Here is a 5,230-nt window from a genome sequence, read left to right on the forward strand (position 1 = left end):
CTGTGAACCACTTGAAAATACATCACTTCATTACTGCTGAAATGAGAACAGTCTCCTTTAAGTCAAGTGGCTGACTCCAGAATTCCTCTGATGGTGTCTTCCAAGTAACCCTCTACTGTTGTTCATTTCATCAGTTAGCTCCATGCTTTTTAGCACCTCTAGTTTCCTGACGCTTTAGGTCAGCTGCCCATTATCAACACCTGGCTATTGGTGCATCACCATGCTATTTCACCTACTCAGCAGTTTTTTCCTCAAGCAGTATGAAAATAATTTTATAATCAGTGAACTGAATGTTCCCAAAGGCTGCAGACTTCATCATCCTGGAACTTTTGCTGAGTTGATTCAATAGACCATTCCATGCAAGAGCAGACATATGTCCTTCAAAACCGGAGCAACATGGTAGAAGCTTGAGAACTTTCATTCTAAGGAGGAACATTATTCACATTGAAACTGTTAGGTAACTCTTGATCCATATATTAGAGGTCATATTTGGTGATATTTACATTACAAAAATAATACATTTTACAGGGCCTCTTGGTGGAGCATGGAGCAAACATTGATCGAGTAATAATCTTTAGGAAGACATGCCATCTCCAAATTAGACTTCATTCTTTAGCATGAAGAAGTGAAACTAGTAGGTTAAGTTTGTTGCAGTCACACAATAATTTTTCCTTGGGTTTCACTTTAAAGCAGAACTAATGTTGCACATTTTCCAGTGCTTTAGTGTTAAATTTTCTCAGAATAAACAGCCTTAATTTGTGTACCCATGCAGTAAAATTGCTACACTTACTGTATTGTAAATATGGCTGGAATGTGGTTCTTATTTCTGTATGAGCAGACTAAATATCTCACTGTAATCCTTCCCATTGTCTTCTGGCCACATATAATGAGAGACTTTTGATCTCATGAAATTGTTCCCGGGTTTGGGCCCAAGAGATCTTCATATTGATAAATTTTGACTGAAACAGTGCAATTTTTTTCCCCATTTTCCAAAAGTTTTTTCTTGATTCATTAGAAAAGGTACCGTATCAGAGATATGAGTTCATAATGCTTGTGAGAGCTGTGATAGGAATACCAATACCTAGAGGGCAGAACTGCCTCTAGGAGCAGCTTATGGGCTCCAAAAGTGGACTGATGTTGGGGAGGACTCTTCACATTCTATCCATTTGCCCTCCAACGTGAATAGAGTGGGAAATAATTGTACTGTATTCTTGTAATAGTCTTTGTCCTAACAAGCAAGTTAGGCTTAGGTTTATTTACATACAAAACATACATATATGCTTGCATTTCTTTGTATTACTTGTGTGTGATGATACCAGTCTTGATCGTGATACATAGTTGTAAAGCATAAGAAAGGTCCTGAATGACATATGTTCTCATAAGGGCTATATTTATTTTATTTTAAATGAAATATGGTTTTATTCTATTTATTATATGCTTCAGTGCTATATTGTTCTTCCTTCTGTTAATTCTACAGTAATCTTTCTTGTATCCTGTTTTATACATCCAAGGGCTTGCCAGAAAATGGAAATTTCCGGATATGGTAAGAAAACACTTCAGGTGTAAAGCAGCAACTCCATACCAATACTTCCCCTGCTTTGTCAGTACCACTTATCGGTGAACACTAAATATGCTTATAAAAGAAGCCATCTCACTTTAAACTGAAAACTTGATGCAAGAGCCAGATACCTACATTATACATATACTGTATAAATACACATTGTAAACAAAAATTAACCTTTTTTTTTTCCTTTCCTACCCAGCACACAATATACAGTAGTAGGTATAATGTATGTACAGTGCAGTACAGTAACATATAAGACAGGTATCACTTTGTTTTTCCTATTTTGCCTACACAAAAAATACACTAAAAAATAAAAGTAAACTTTTTCTCTTTCGCTTACCTTTGTGTGATGCCTAAACTGCTTACATTGGCTGGACTTTTCAAAACTTGCAAGGAAGTGTACAAGTCCTCCTCACAACACTGTATCATTGAGACACTGTAGCTTCTATACCTCTTTGGCATCAAGAAGTGGCAAAGTGGTTGGAAAGGGTATTGAGGTTCCTGGGAGGTCCAGTTCATTGAGGGGCAGCAGAGACACATCAGATTCCTGGCTGAACGAACCTCTCACATCAGCAAAGGGTGCCAAAGTGCTCTCCTGTGTTTCTGATCTGAACGACTGACATACCAAAGAAGTGGATGGTGATAGGCTTAGGTGCAAGGGGGTTAGGGGTCTGAAGAAGCTGTCAGTGGTACTCTGACAATAAGAACGATGCTTCTGCTCCACAGTCACCATCCTCTGCATTTCCCAAATGCCTTCAGCAAACTTCAACTCCCTGGGGAAGGAGTTATAGTTGATGTTGGGATTCTCCATAATTTCAATAAACATATTGAAGACCATCTATATGTGTTGATATAAAGGCACTAGTTGTGATGCAGACTAGTCATTGTTGTCATTGTCGTCTTCAGGGGCTTCCTCCTCCTCCTCACTAGCAGCAACTGCAGCAGCTTTCTCACAGTCTGACAAAAGTGGAACCCAGGATTGCCACCATCAGTGTCCAGTCACTCCTGTACATCATCCCATGGAACTTTACCTCCCTTGGCGAATTTTGCATGAAATTTGTTGATTTAAGAGTCTTGGAAATTCATCAAGCCCTCTTCACCATTCAGTCTCTTCACCATTCAGTATGTGGTTCCAAGTATGCTCCAGGGTCTGTACAGTGAAGCCCTTCTAAGAATCTGCAAAGTTGTAGACAGCAGATTTCAGCAAAAGTCTTCAAAGATTCGCCAGAGTCTGTTCCCCCCCAAGTATCCAAGCCTTGCTATTTCTCCTCATTCTCATACATCACCATCACCTTCTCCAGGAACTTTCTCTGGTATAGCTGTTTCATTGCAACAATAACACTTTGGTTCATTGATTGAATGAGTGCAGTTGTATTAGGAAGCAAAAACATGAAACCTAATGCAACCTTTGTTACCAACCAACTAGTTTGTGGTAGAATGTGCTGGCATACTGTCCATGAGAAGCAAAACCTTCACCCAGTGTCTGGTAGTTCCAAGCTCCTGTGACTGATGAGAAATAACCTCCTTACAAAAGGGGTTATGGAACCAATCAGAAATGATCTTGGTGGTGAGTGGTACCAAGTCACTGGGAGATTATCCATCAACTCATGCAGGGCACATGGTTGCCTTGCATGTCCAGCTACCATTGGTTTACAACGATGCCCACCAGAAGCATTTGCACATAAAAAAACAGGCATGCGTTGCTCCAAAAACTTTTGTCTGGGTAAATTCTTTTCCTTCTCACCAGCCAAAGTGTTAGTGGGCAAGGAGCAATAGAATAGATAAGTTTCATCAACACTGTAAATGTGACTTGAAACAAGGCTTTCCTTTTTCATCAAGTTTTTCAGTGTGTGCTAAATTACTCTATTCCATCCTCATAAACATCCAAAGCATTGCCAGGAGTCTTCTTGGAAAGCCCATGCCAAATCTTGAACCGAAACAGCCAACCTCAGATGCCTTAAAGTTCTCATGCAGACCTGCGAATTTCATTTTAGCAACCTTCAATTCAGCATAGCATATGTGTACACTGGCAGCCCTTTTCTGACAAAACCAGATGGCAGGTTTCCAGCATCACCTTGCTGGCCTGACCCCTTGACGTCTTTTTCCCTTAGTCTCTACTGTAATGTACTTCTTAAGCTTGCCCTTAGCAACCTTGATGTCCTGCAGGGTAGACTGAACAGTGTCGTACTCCTACATGATACAAAGCATTGAGACATGATATCACAGCAGCACCTGTTTTATGCACGAATGCCATGAACTTACACGGAACTGGACACGAAGAAAAGCGTACAGTACTTTGTTACAAAGTGCAGTGATATTCTTTGTGTGTAGCCAATTAGAGAAGGAAATTTTTTATGATGTTATCATGAAGCATACTTAATCAGCCGGTCAAAAGCAAAAACCAAAATGAAGTGTAATGACATTTGTGTTTCTAACAATGGCACAGAAGTTTACAAAACACATGAGTGCTTGCCCACCCACTCACCTTCTACCATATGCTGTTGTACTGATGACATACCTTCTCTCAATTAAAAGCAATGAACAGAGTGACATGTAGTGATGTATCAAATGATGCAGTGGTTTTATATCAATAGCAGTTTCCAAAGCTCTTAAGAAGTCAAACTCCTGCCTACCCCTCCTTCACCCATTCCTGTCCGTCTCTGGAACTCTTTCCCCAATTTACCACCCCCACAATAACCCTTTACCAGGCTGCTTATACCCGTAAGCAGTATTACCAATGCTACTTTCTGCTCGTGTGGTATTACCAACCATCCAAGTGCATTTTGTTTTTAATTTTTATGACTTGTACATATATTTTTTTACATAAATATTTTGGTACTGGGGACCCTCCAAATAACTTTGAAGTCTGTATAATTGAAGGACTACTTCTGTGGACATTTTTCAATGGATAGGGCTTGGATGGACTAGGAGTAAGGCTGATTTAGCACTGCGTAGACTAAGTACAGTTTGTGTGCCTTATTCACACTTTGCAGTTGTTTGCACCCCACGCGGACATATATGTGTGGATAAAATTGAGTTGCTGTACTATGAGAGTTGAATGGTAAACATTGTCGTTGGGGAGATGTTTTTAGCAAGATCAAAAGGAAATGTAGGATACTTATAGAAATGAAGATGTTTAGTTACTTGACACTGGTGAACCCACACATTTTTGTATAGATTGGAATTGAGTCATAATTCATGATCTCAATTATGAGTTGAAATACCCTTGTTGACTTTTGAGGACTGTGGATGAGTCGAGTACAGGTGATTATTCATTTCTTTATTAGTACCAATGATATCATTGTTAGTGAAGAGGATACAGAATTCTGTTCAGCCAGAATTTGAAGCCCAAGAACTTGACCTGTAAATGATGCCAGTGATTTACTCAGTGGTACTTTACATACTACAGGATTTACATACTACAGGATTTAATTCCTTTACCAAGAACAGTTTGTTTGTTTTGACAAAGACCGGTCCCTTGGTAGAGCTGTAAGCATGTCTCTTGGGAGCTTCAGTGCTTCTTGGCCTGGACTGCAGTAGTTCTCTCTAGATGAGATTTCATTCCTAGCATATATGTGGAGGAGAAAGACTCGTTTTCTCTCTCATTTTCTCTCCAAGCTAAGAGAACTTCTATTGTTAACATATTGGATTCAGTTTCATTCAAGC

This window comes from Macrobrachium rosenbergii, chromosome 48 (genome assembly GCF_040412425.1).
Source record: "Macrobrachium rosenbergii isolate ZJJX-2024 chromosome 48, ASM4041242v1, whole genome shotgun sequence".
Classification (NCBI taxonomy): Eukaryota; Metazoa; Arthropoda; class Malacostraca; order Decapoda; family Palaemonidae; genus Macrobrachium; species Macrobrachium rosenbergii.